Raw genomic sequence first — 14,912 nt, 5'->3', positions numbered from 1 at the left:
ATTGATTTGATTCTAAGAAGAGGGGCTGTGTGTTTATACCCAGGTCTTCTATTGATTTGATTCTAAGAAGAGGGGCTGTGTGTTTATACCCAGGTCTTCTATTGATTTGATTCTAAGAAGAGGGGCTGTGTGTTTATACCCAGGTCTTCTATTGATTTGATTCTAAGAAGAGGGGCTGTGTGTTTATACCCAGGTCTTTAATTTGACTGCATCAGGACAGGGAACAGAAAGGAAGTGACTTTCCCAAGTGGCTGTGTGTTTATACCCAGGTCTTTAATTTGACTGCATTAGGACAGGGAACAGAAAGGAAGTGACTTTCCCAAGTGGCTGTGTGTTTATACCCAGGTCTTCTATTGATTTGATTCTAAGAAGAGGGGCTGTGTGTTTATACCCAGGTCTTCTATTGATTTGATTCTAAGAAGAGGGGCTGTGTGTTTATACCCAGGTCTTCTATTGATTTGATTCTAAGAAGAGGGGCTGTGTGTTTATACCCAGGTCTTTAATTTGACTGCATTAGGACAGGGAACAGAAAGGAAGTGACTTTCCCAAGTGGCTGTGACGGTGGAGTTGGTTACTCTCTCCACAGCGGCCCTTTTGAATGGCTTCTTCTCAAGCCAAGTTGACTATTACCCCCCCTCCCCCATAGGTGGGGAAATGAATGACACGCTTCACTATTTTAACAACACACTAACGTTGGAAGATATTATTCTGGGTCCCCCCCCCTAAAGTCTCCACGTCTCTCTGAAGTCTGTTTAACTTCTGCCCCCCCCCCCCCCTAAAGTCTCCACGTCTCTCTGAAGTCTGTTTAACTTCTGACCCCCCCCCCCCCCCCCTAAAGTCTCCACGTCTCTCTGAAGTCTGTTTAACTTCTGCCCCCCCCCCTAAAGTCTCCACGTCTCTCTGAAGTCTGTTTAACTTCTGCCCCCCCCCCCCCCCCCTAAAGTCTCCACGTCTCTCTGAAGTCTGTTTAACTTCTGCCCCCCCCCCCCCCCCCCTAAAGTCTCCACGTCTCTCTGAAGTCTGTTTAACTTCTGCCCCCCCCCTAAAGTCTCCACGTCACTCTGAAGTCTGTTTAACTTCTGAAGATGATATTCTGGACAGAATATCTCATCAATGGATCCCTCATTTTACACGCTGTCCTGGTTTTACTGTCTGTTTTCTCCAGATTTCCTTTTAAATCTATTTGTCTTGATTCTTTTATAGCGTGTTGTTTTTCTGTCTCCTTTTTGTAGGTCTTCTCCTTCTTGTGTTTTATTCAAGCCAACTGTTTGAGGTTTCTCTTTTCTTCCCCATAAAGTCATTAACCATTTACCAGATGTAGATGGAAAACATTACAATGGTATTTATCATTCTGTGGAACTCAGCTGCATTGAATAAAACAAACAGTTTTGAAATCAAATAATAAAAATAGAAGATGTTGTTCTCCTGCTGTAATTGAAAATCTTTTCCCTCTGAGGGGGGAGGAGTTCTTAAAGACTGAGGTAAGGTGTGTTTAAAGGTAAGTGAGATGGGTTTTCCTCAGTACAAGGAGTGGTATGTTAGCCAAACAGACTGGTAACCGTGGTGTTGAGGGAGAAAACAAAAGGGATGATCCACTAGGTATTGGAGCCCTGGGCCCCTCCTGGCCCCTCGTCTCTGACCTGGGCTCCACTTGGCCCCTCGTCTCTGACCTTGGCCCCTCGTCTCTGACCTGGGCTCCACCTGGCCCCTCGTCTCTGACCTGGGCTTCACTTGGCCCCTCGTCTCTGGCCTGGGCTCCACTTGGCCCCTGGGCTCCACCTGGCCCCTCGTCTCTGACCTGGGCTCCACCTGGCCCCTCGTCTCTGACCTGGGCTCCACCTGGCCCCTCGTCTCTGACCTGGGCTCCACTTGGCCCCTCGTCTATCCCCTGGGCTCCACCTGGCCCCTCGTCTCTGACCTGGGCTCCACCTGGCCCCTCGTCTCTGACCTGGGCTCCACCTGGCCCCTCGTCTCTGACCTGGGCCCCACTTGGCCCCTCGTCTCTGACCTGGGCCCCACTTGGCCCCTCGTCTCTGACCTGGGCTCCACCTGGCCCCTCGTCTCTGACCTGGGCTCCACCTGGCCCCCCGTCTCTGACCTGGGCTCCACCTGGCCCCTCGTCTCTGACCTGGGCTCCACCTGGCCCCTCGTCTCTGACCTGGGCTCCACCTGGCCCCTCGTCTCTGACCTGGGCTCCACCTGGCCCCTCGTCTCTGACCTGGGCTCCACCTGGCCCCTCGTCTCTGGCCTGGGCTCCACCTGGCCCCTCGTCTCTGGCCTGGGCTCCACCTGGCCCCTCGTCTCTGGCCTGGGCTCCACCTGGCCCCTCGTCTCTGACCTGGGCTCCACCTGGCCCCTCGTCTCTGACCTGTGCTCCACCTGGCCCCTCGTCTCTGACCTGGGCTCCACTTGGACCCTCGTCTATCCGCACAGGTCAGAGACCTCAGGAGCTGTCATGGAGCGCCCGTCCTACTATGGTCCCAAGAAGAGCGACTGCACCCAAGGACCTGCTTTCAACCAACCAATTTGTTTACTAGAACTGAGATGCAGTTGTATTTTACTCAGGAAAAGTGTCTGCTAATTGACTAAAATGTCATTTTACTGTAGAAATGAAGGTGCCTCCCCCCCTCTAACCACTAGGCTACCTCCCCCTCTAACCACTAGGCTACCTGCCTCCCCCCTCTAACCACTAGGCTACCTGCCTCCCCCCTCTAACCACTAGGCTACCTGCCCCCCCCTCTAACCACTAGGCTACCTGCCCCCCCCTCTAACCACTAGGCTTCCTGCCTCCCCCCTCTAACCACTAGGCTACCCCCCCCCCCCCCCTCCCTCTAACCACTAGGCTACCTCCCCCTCTAACCACTAGGCTACCTGCCTCCCCCCTCTAACCACTAGGCTACCTGCCTCCCCCCTCTAACCACTAGGCTACCTGCCTCCCCCCTCTAACCACTAGGCTACCTGCCTCCCCCCTCTAACCACTAGGCTACCTGCCTCCCCTCTCTAACCACTAGGCTACCTGCCCCCCCCCCCCCCCTCTAACCACTAGGCTACCTGCCTCCCCCCTCTAACCACTAGGCTACCTGCCCCCCCCCCCCCTCTAACCACTAGGCTTCCTGCCTCCCCCCTCTAACCACTAGGCTACCTGCCCCCCACCCCCCTCTAACCACTAGGCTACCTGCCCCCCCCCCCCCCTCTAACCACTAGGCTTCCTGCCTCCCCACCTCTAACCGCTAGGCTACCTGCCTCCCCACCTCTAACCGCTAGGCTACCTGCCTCCCCACCTCTAACCGCTAGGCTACCTGCCTCCCCCCTATAACCACTAGGCTACCTGCCGTCCCAACACTCTATACCACTAGGCTACCTGCCTCCCCTCTAACCACTAGGCTACCTGTCCCCCCTACCCCCCCCCTCTAAACACTACGGTACCTGCCTCCCCCCTCTAACCACTAGGCTACCTGCCTCCCCCCTCTAACCACTAGGCTACCTTTCCCCCCCCCTTCTAACCACTAGGCTACCTGTCCTCCCCCCCCCCCCCTAACCACTAGGCTACCTGTCCCCCCCCCTAACCACTAGGCTACCTGTCCCCCCCCCCCCCCCCTAACCACTAGGCTACCTGCCCCCCCCCCCCCTAACCACTAGGCTACCTGCCCCCCCCCCCTCCCTAACCACTAGGCTACCTGCCCCCCCCTCCCTAACCACTAGGCTACCTGCCCCCCCCTCCCTAACCACTAGGCTACCTGCCCCCCCCCTCCCTAACCACTAGGCTACCTGCCCCCCCCTCCCTAACCACTAGGCTACCTGTCCCCCCCCCCCCCCCCCTCTAACCAATAGGCTACCCCTCCCCCCTAACCAATAGGCTACCTGTCCCCCCCCCCCCCTCTAACCAATAGGCTACCTGTCCCCCCCCCCCCTCTAACCAATAGGCTACCCCCCCCCCCCTCCCCCCTAACCAATAGGCTACCTGTCCCCCCCCCCCCCTCTAACCAATAGGCTACCTGTCCCCCCCCCCCCCTCTAACCAATAGGCTACCTGTCCCCCCTACCCCCCCCCTCTAAACACTACGGTACCTGCCTCCCCCCTATAACCACTAGGCTACCTGCCTCCCCCTCTAACCACTAGGCTACCCGCCACTCTAATGAGACACATTGCCAGAGGAATCTTTATGAGATTAGAAACTGCTTTTTGAATGTTATTTTATTACAGTAATCCTAATATAATCCCATGCTATGGAGTTGTTTTCTGTTAGCGTTGTGATGGAGACAAGCCTGAGAATCACTGAACACCTTGTTCCTGCACATAATCTGCATTGGAATTAAATAAATCCCATTTATTTTCCTGTCTGAGTACTGAGGACTCGATGGATCCCCCCCCCCCCCTCGTTCAGTCCTTGATTACTCTGTTCGGTGCAGATTTTCTATAGAAAGTTAATGTGATTTGTGAAACCCTTCAGAACGAGGAGGAGCAGAGAGAGACGGAAGATAAAGATGGCAATTATTCTATTTAAGAGCTACAATTTTTCTAATTTCCCCCGGCTGCTGCTTCAATATCCTGGAAATGATTTTGTTGGCTTGGTTAAATGATGTTACTAATTCCTATGATTGCTTATAATGACTGTCTTTTTTTGTTCCAGACTTCAGTTTAATGTGAAATGGCATTCCATTTCAGGGATAGGAATAATCACCCATTCAGAAGACGGGCATAGAAGTGAAAGGCTGGAGCTGCAGGGTCGTGGTGTAGAGGTGACTACGGTGAAGGGCTGTAGAGGTGACTACGGCGAAGGGCTGTAGAGGTGACTACGGCGAAGGGCTGTAGAGGTGACTACGGCGAAGGGCTGTAAGAGGTGACTACGGCGAAGGGCTGTAGAGGTGACTACGGCGAAGGGCTGTAGAGGTGACTACGGCGAAGGGCTGTAGAGGTGACTACGGCGAAGGGCTGTAGAGGTGACTACGGCGAAGGGCTGTAGAGGTGACTACGGCGAAGGGCTGTAGAGGTGACTACGGCGAAGGGCTGTAGAGGTGACTACGGCGAAGGGCTGTAGAGGTGACTACGGCGAAGGGCTGTAGAGGTGACTACGGCGAAGGGCTGTAGTAGAGTTGACTACGGCGAAGGGCTGTAGTAGAGTTGACTACGGCGAAGGGCTGTAGTAGAGTTGACTACGGCGAAGGGCTGTAGTAGAGTTGACTACGGCGAAGGGCTGTAGTAGAGTTGACTACGGCGAAGGGCTGTAGTAGAGTTGACTACGGCGAAGGGCTGTAGAGGTGACTACGGCGAAGGGCTGTAGAGGTGACTACGGCGAAGGGCTGTAGTAGAGTTGACTACGGCGAAGGGCTGTAGTAGAGTTGACTACGGCGAAGGGCTGTAGTAGAGTTGACTACGGCGAAGGGCTGTAGAGGTGACTACGGCGAAGGGCTGTAGAGGTGACTACTGCGAAGGGCTGTAGAGGTGACTACGGCGAAGGGCTGTAGAGGTGACTACGGCGAAGGGCTGTAGAGGTGACTACGGCGAAGGGCTGTAGTAGAGGTGACTACGGCGAAGGGCTGTAGTAGAGGTGACTACGGCGAAGGGCTGTAGTAGAGGTGACTACGGCGAAGGGCTGTAGTAGAGGTGACTACGGCGAAGGGCTGTAGTAGAGGTGACTACGGCGAAGGGCTGTAGTAGAGTTGACTACGGCGAAGGGCTGTAGTAGAGTTGACTACGGCGAAGGGCTGTAGAGGTGACTACGGCGAAGGGCTGTAGAGGTGACTACGGCGAAGGGCTGTAGAGGTGACTACGGCGAAGGGCTGTAGAGGTGACTACGGCGAAGGGCTGTAGAGGTGACTACGGCGAAGGGCTGTAGAGGTGACTACGGCGAAGGGCTGTAGAGGTGACTACGGCGAAGGGCTGTAGAGGTGACTACGGCGAAGGTCGTAGTGTAGAGTTGACTATGGTGAATTACCTCACTTCCTGCCATCTTTGGAGTTCCTGGAGTGAACGGTAGAGCCGTTACAGATTGCTGCTGCTCCTCTTGGATTGGTTAAAAGGTTTCTGTTGAGATGAAGTAGACAAATTTGGCAGATCTTTTATCAGTTGCATTATAAACAGTTAACATTAACGATAGTTATGTTAACGTACCCAGGATGAAGGGCCAGAGACAGGTGATTGGAGGAACATCAACCTATCACAGTGGTTATGTTAATGTACCCAGGATGAAGGGCCAGTAACAGGTGATTGGAGGAACATCAACCTATCACAGTGGTTGTTAATGTACCCAGGATGAAGGGCCAGCAACAGGTGATTGGAGGAACATCAACCTATCGCAGTGGTTATGTGAGGGACAGTGTAATGAACATCTCTCCCCTGATAGGACCGGCTGAATGTCTATTAGGGAGAAGGGGTGGGGGGGGGGTGGGGGGGCAATGTAATGTGTTTGTTGCCCGGGGGAAGTAGAGGCTATAGAGGCCTTAAGGTGAAAGAGCGTAGACAAACTGTTAGCTCACTAGCTTCAGGAAATAAACCACTCTAATGACTGATAATAACCTGAAGTAACTGCATTTCTGCCCGACTGTGATCGTGACAAAGCGTAATGCGACTACAAAGTATCTATGGAAGGAAATATATATTAATTTATTGACTGGTGAGACATTATAGATCTGGTGATATCTGTCAACTTTTGAGTGACCATGTTGAAATCAAATCACTTTCGACTTTGACAATCAGCTTTGGAGGAATCCAAAAAAGGTTGTCCCTTCTCATGAATCCCAAGACGGCTCCGTACAGCGAGGGGCTCACTAAACTTCCTACAGGGGCGAAACCACTTGTCATGTAAAGCCCTGCCGGTCTCTCTTTCAGACATGTTCCACCCAGAGCCACCTGTCAGGTAGGGTTCATGGGAACCAGAGGCGCGATTCCTGCTACCCTCTTGCGCTTGACAAAACAATGGAGCCAGTTGCAAGGTGTCGATGATTTGCGGTATGCTTTTGAGTGACGAGCCGTTTTCTATATACTGTCTTCCTATGTCATCCAAAGACGGGGGGAGGGGAGGGGAGAGGAGGAGGAGGAGGAGGGAGGGGGGAGGGGAGACCGCTCCACCACCACAGGGGACTTTCTTATTTTAATTATTTATTTATTTTACCACGTTTTCTCCCCAATTTCGTGGTGTCCAATTGTTTTTAGTAGCTACTAGCTTGTCTCATCGCTCGGGAGAGACGAAGGTTGAAAGTCACGCGTCCTCTGATACACAACCCAACCAACTGCTTCTTTAACACCGCGCGCATCCAACCCGGAAGCCAGCCGCACCAATGTGTCTGAGGAAACACAGTGCACCTGGCAACCTTGGTTAGCGTGCACTGTGCCCGGCCCGCTACAGGAGTCGCTGGTGCGCGATGAGACAAGGAGATCCCTCCCTAACCCGGACAACGCTAGGCCAATTGTGCGTCGCCCCACGGACCTCCCGGTCGCGACCGGTTACGACAGAGCCTGGGCACGAACCCAGAGTCTCTGGTGGCACAGCGCCACCCGGGAGGCCCCACAGGGGGGGTGGGGAGACCACTCCACCCCCACAGGGACTTTCTGTGTAAATCAGCTACTTGTTATCCACATTTTTAAACCCAAATCAGATTCCAGGTCGGAGTCTTTCAGGGCAAAAACCCCCTTTGCATTGTGGTCTATGGCGATGACACTATGAAACCAGTTGTGTTTATTTAATGGGTTCATGACCACAGGGCAAGGGCTACTGCTTGTCCTCCCTGCTATTAGTGTTCACGGTAAGCTTAGCTGAACTAATGGACCACAACTTGGAGGCTCAGATTCCACCTCCACAGCACCTCTCTGAGTGACTGCAGCTGCAGGCCAGATGACACCTAAACCTATCTGTTACAGCTTGACTTTAGAAACAGCTTTTAGGCCAAATCCCCTTAAGAATATACCATTTAACAGTAATCCGTTCACTGGTATTAACTCTGTGACGTGTCAGTCGGTGTCACATTGTGGCTGTTGTAAGAAGGGGAGAAAAAATGGCCTAACCTGATCAGGCCCTGATCATTAATATCATCCACCTGGTGTCCCAGGTCTAAATCAGGCCCTGGTCATTAATATCACCCCGCCTGGTGTCCCAGGTCTAAATCAGGCCCTGATCCTTAATATCACCCACCTGGTGTCCCAGGCCTAAATCAGTCCCTGATCATTAATATCACCCCACCTGGTGTCCCAGGTCTAAATCAGGCCCTGATCATTAATATCACCCCGCCTGGTGTCCCAGGTCTAAATCAGGCCCTGATCATTAATATCACCCCACCTGGTGTCCCAGGTCTAAATCAGGCCCTGATCATTAATATCACCCCACCTGGTGTCCCAGGTCTAAATCAGGCCCTGATCATTAATATCACCCCACCTGGTGTCCCAGGTCTAAATCAGGCCCTGATCAGAGGGGAACAACGGGGGGAAAAAAGCAGTGGAACTGGCTTCGAGGTCCAGAGTTGAGTTTGAGGCCACTCAAATATTGGCACATGAGAATGAACAGTCAACGAATGGCATCAGTCCCTACAACATATACCCCGTGGCACTGCCCACCATTACATTACTACTAAAACCACAGATCAATGTAAATACGACGGCCGTTTCCGTCCATCTTTCAGGCAACGTCAGTGTGCTTTTCATTCATTCCCCTAAATGCTGTTACATAAAGGAGTTAATGGAAAATGGGTTCTGCTTTTTCTCAAAGAGTTTATTTTTTATTTTTTGGGGAGTTTTTATTTCTGTGAATCTCGTCTCCAGCGCATTCTTGTGGCGTTTGGGTCAAGGCAGTATGACATCATGGTGTCTTTCAGAGAGCAGCCTCCCGAGTGACGCATCGGTCTAAGGCACTGCGTCGCACTACAGACCCGGGTTCGATCCCCGGGCTGTGATGCAGCCGGCCCGAACCCGGGAGACCGGAGCACAATTGGCCCGGCGTCGTCCGGTTGATCTCATCGGTCTTCAGGGACAGTACCGTCACCTGAAGTACTGTCTCGGAGCAGTCCTCACACTGTTGTGTCGTCTATTGAGCCAACACATGGCAGTTACTGTAGCAACAACCACAGTCAAGCTGTCATGGTGGCTCCTTTGAAGAATCTCAAATATAAAATATATTTTGATTTGTTTAACACTTTTTTTGGTTACTACATGATTCCATATGTGTCATTTCATAGTGTTGATGTCTTCACTGTTAATCTACAATGTAGAAAATAGTAAAAATAAAGAAAAACTCTTGAATGAGTAGGTGTGTCCAAACTTCTGACTGGAATATGATTCATTATGAGGGAGCTGTAATGTCTTCCTTACAATGATGTGTTTGATTCATTATGTTACATGACGTGTTTCCAAACCACCTCAGAGCTGGGCACTAATACCTACAGGACAGGACCACTAATACCTACAGGACAGGACCACTAATACCTACAGGACAGGACCACTAATACCTACAGGACAGGACCACTAATACCTACAGGACCGGACCACTAATACCTACAGGACAGGATCACTAATACCTACAGGACAGGACCACTAATACCTACAGGACAGGATCACTAATACCTACAGGACAGGACCACTAATACCTACAGGACAGGACCACTAATACCTACAGGACCGGACCACTAATACCTACAGGACAGGACCACTAATACCTACAGGACAGGACCACTAATACCTACAGGACAGGACCACTAATACCTACAGGACAGGACCACTAATACCTACAGGACAGGACCACTAATACCTACAGGACAGGACCACTAATACCTACAGGACAGGACCAGTAATACCTACAGGATCACTAATACCTACAGGACAGGATCACTAATACCTACAGGACAGGACCACTAATACCTACAGGACAGGACCACTAATACCTACAGGACCACTAATACCTACAGGACCACTAATACCTTCAGGACAGGACCACTAATACCTTCAGGACAGGACCACTAATACCTACAGGACAGGACCACTAATACCTACAGGACAGGATCACTAATACCTACAGGACCACTAATACCTACAGGACCACTAATACCTACAGGACAGGATCACTAATACCTACAGGACCACTAATACCTACAGGACAGGACCACTAATACCTACAGGACAGGACCACTAATACCTACAGGACAGGACCACTAATACCTACAGAACAGGATCACTAATACCTACAGGACAGGACCACTAATACCTACAGGACAGGACCACTAATACCTACAGAACAGGACCACTAATACCTACAGAACAGGACCAGTAATACCTACAGGACAGGACCAGTAATACCTACAGGACAGGACCACTAATACCTACAGGACAGGATCACTAATACCTACAGGACAGGACCACTAATACCTACAGAACAGGATCACTAATACCTACAGGACAGGACCACTAATACCTACAGGACAGGATCACTAATACCTACAGGACAGGACCACTAATACCTACAGGACAGGACCACTAATACCTACAGGACAGGATCACTAATACCTACAGGACAGGATCACTAATACCTACAGGACAGGACCACTAATACCTACAGAACAGGATCACTAATACCTACAGGACAGGACCACTAATACCTACAGGACAGGACCACTAATACCTACAGGACAGGATCACTAATACCTACAGGACAGGACCACTAATACCTACAGGACCACTAATACCTACAGGACCACTAATACCTACAGGACAGGACCACTAATACCTACAGGACAGGATCACTAATACCTACAGGACAGGACCACTAATACCTACAGGACAGGACCACTAATACCTACAGGACAGGATCACTAATACCTACAGGACCAGTAATGCCTACAGGATCACTAATACCTACAGGACAGGACCACTAATACCTACAGAACAGGATCACTAATACCTACAGAACAGGATCACTAATACCTACAGGACAGGATCACTAATACCTACAGGACAGGATCACTAATACCTACAGAACAGGATCACTAATACCTACAGGACAGGACCACTAATACCTACAGGACCACTAATACCTACAGGACCACTAATACCTACAGGACAGGATCACTAATACCTACAGGACAGGACCACTAATACCTACAGGACAGGACCGCTAATACCTACAGGACAGGATCACTAATACCTACAGGACAGGACCAGTAATACCTACAGGATCACTAATACCTACAGGACAGGACCACTAATACCTACAGAACAGGATCACTAATACCTACAGAACAGGATCACTAATACCTACAGGACAGGACCACTAATACCTACAGGACAGGACCACTAATACCTACAGGACAGGACCACTAATACCTACAGGACAGGACCACTAATACCTACAGGACCACTAATACCTACAGGACAGGATCACTAATACCTACAGGACAGGACCACTAATACCTACAGGACAGGACCACTAATACCTACAGAACAGGACCACTAATACCTACAGGACAGGATCACTAATACCTTCAGGACAGGACCACTAATACCTACAGGACAGGACCACTAATACCTACAGAACAGGATCACTAATACCTACAGGACAGGACCACTAATACCTACAGAACAGGACCACTAATACCTACAGGACAGGACCACTAATACCTACAGGACAGGACCACTAATACCTACAGGACAGGACCACTAATACCTACAGGACAGGACCACTAATACCTACAGGACAGGATCACTAATACCTACAGGACAGGATCACTAATACCTACAGGACAGGACCACTAATACCTACAGGACAGGACCACTAATACCTACAGGACAGGACCACTAATACCTACAGGACAGGACCACTAATACCTACAGAACAGGACCACTAATACCTACAGGACAGGATCACTAATACCTACAGGACAGGATCACTAATACCTACGGGACAGGACCACTAATACCTACAGGACCACTAATAACTACAGGACAGGATCACTAATACCTACAGGACAGGACCACTAATACCTACAGGACAGGACCACTAATACCTACAGGACAGGATCACTAATACCTACCACTTCAGAGCTGTACCTATTTGGAAGAGAGTGTAATTTGTTGTGTGTTCGTTGTCCTCACTGATCTAAGGTTGAAGGCGTTCTGTTCTGTAACTCAGACCTATCAGGTTGTCACGGTCGTCGTCCTCTTCATCTGAAGAGGAGAGGCGAAAAGGATCAGAGGACCAATATGCGACGTGGTAAGTGTCCATGGTAAATCTTTAATAAAGAAAGACTGAACACTGAAAACTATACAAAACAATAAACAAATAACGACCGTGAAGCTAATGCGAGCTGCGCTGAAACAAGCCATCAACATAGACAATCACCCACAAACAAACAGTGCAACCCAGGCTACCTAAGTATGATTCTCATTCAGAGACAACTAATGACACCTGCCTCTGATTGAGAACCATACTAGGCCGAAACATAGAAATGCCCCAAAACATAGAAAAACAAACATAGACTGCCCACCCCAACTCACGCCCTGACCATACTACATAAATACAATACAACGGAAATAAAGGTCAGAACGTGACACAGGTTTTGATGCTTGTTTCCCATACTGTTTTTTTTTTTAAAAATTCGACAACTACCTTTAATCAACACGAGCTGTTGAGCAACACTATAGGTTGGAAATATGATTTACTGTCTCATGAAATCCAGGGTAGGTTTTTTTTGGGGTTGTTGACAAAGTGCATTTTGTCCTGAATAATTACTCAAAACTGTTGAGTGTATTACTATGGCTGTGTTTAGAGATACAAACCAACGACAGATACAAGAGGTACTTCATAAACAGTATGTTCGATTATTGGACATGATTAACATTAACGTACCAAGACAACGAAGCGGAACAGATGTCATCTACCTCTTTCCTCTGTCAGTAACAGCCTGTTTAGAGGTCGCACAGGAAACAGACATATAGTAGTAACAGCCTGTTTAGAGGTCGCACAGGAAACAGACAGACATATAGCAGTAGTGATCCGTTCATTAAAAAGGTTGTCCCATCGATCTAGATGCAGATGTATGAAACTAATGTGAACTACAGTGGTAGTGTGTTTATCCTAGTCACAATGGCTTGGTGTTTTAGAGCGCCAATGCATTCTGGTCCATCCACACGTTGTTATGTTATTAGTGTGTTATTGATGGAGCCTGGCCTTGGGCCAGTCTAGCCAGTCCATTTATTAGCTGATGTGTGATGACAGACCAGACCACAGCAGCATAGTGGAATGGATGGAAGGTTGGTTTGACATTCTAGAACCACGCCAGCAGCGTTCTAGTTCCGTCAATTCTATACCGAGTGGACAAAACATCAAGAACACCTGCTCTTTCCATGCCATAGACTGACCAGGTGAATCCAGGTGAAAGATATGCTCCCTTATTGATGTCACTTGTTAAATCCACTTCAACTCAGTGTAGATGAAGGGGGAGGAGACAGGTTAAATAAGGATTTTTAAGCCTTAAAACAATTGAGAAATGGATTGTGTACGTGTGCCATTCAGAGGGTCAATGGGCAAGACAAAAGATTTAAGTGCCTTTGAACAGGGTGTGTTAGTAGGTTCCAGGCTCACCGGTTTGTGTCAAGAACTGCAACGCTGCTGGGTTTTTCCACTCTCAACAGTTTCCCGTGTGTATCAAGAATGGTCCACCAGGCCTCAGCCAACATGACACAAGTGTGGGAAGCATTGGAGTCAACATGGGTCAGCATCCCCTGTGGAATGCTTTTGACACATTTTAGAGTCAATGCCCTGACGAATTGAGGCTGTAATAACTGTCACTTTACTGTCAGTTATACCCACATACATTAATAACTGTCCCTTTACTGTCAGTTATACCCACATACATTAATAACTGTCTGTTATACCCACATACATTAATAACTGTCAGTTATACCCACATACATTAATTACTGTCAGTTATACCCACATACATTAATAACTCACTTTACTGTCAGTTATACCCACATACATTAATAACTGTCACTTTACTGTCAGTTATACCCACATACATTAATAACTGTCACTTTACTGTCAGTTATACCCACATACATTAATAACTGTCAGTTATACCCACATACATTATTAATAACTGTCACTTTACTGTCAGGTATACCCACATACATTAATAACTGTCAGTTATACCCACATACATTAATATCTGTCTCTTTACTGTCAGTTATACCCACATACATTAATAACTGTCACTTTACTGTCAGTTACACCCACATACATTAATAACTGTCTCTTTACTGTCAGTTATACTCACATACATTAATAACTCAGTTATACCCACACAGATTAATAACTGTCTCTTTACAGTCAGTTATACCCACATACATTAATAACTGTCTCTTTACTGTCAGTTATACCCACATACATTAATAACTCTCTTTACTGTCAGTTATAACCACATACATTAATAACTATCACTTTACTGTCAGTTATACCCACATACATTAATAACTCAGTTATACCCACACATATTAATAATTGTCTCTTTACAGTCAGTTATACCCACATACATTAATAACTGTCACTTTACTGTCAGTTATACCCACATACATTAATAACTGTCAATTATACCCACATACATTAATAACTGTCAGTTATACCCACATACATTAATATCTGTCACTTTACTGTCAGTTATACCCACATACATTAATAACGGTCACTTTACTGTCAGTTATACCCACATACATTAATAACGGTCACTTTACTGTCAGTTATACCCAGATACATTAATATCTGTCACTTTACTGTCAGTTATACCCACATACATTAATTACTGTCAGTTATACCCACATACATTAATAACTGTCACTTTACTGTCAGTTATACCCACATACATTAATAACTGTCCCTTTACTGTCAGTTACACCCACATACATTAATAACTGTCACTTTACTGTCAGTTATACTCACA

Source organism: Oncorhynchus clarkii, chromosome 23 (assembly GCF_045791955.1).
Source record: "Oncorhynchus clarkii lewisi isolate Uvic-CL-2024 chromosome 23, UVic_Ocla_1.0, whole genome shotgun sequence".
Classification (NCBI taxonomy): domain Eukaryota; kingdom Metazoa; phylum Chordata; class Actinopteri; order Salmoniformes; family Salmonidae; genus Oncorhynchus; species Oncorhynchus clarkii.
Note: the sequence above shows the minus strand (reverse complement) of the source record.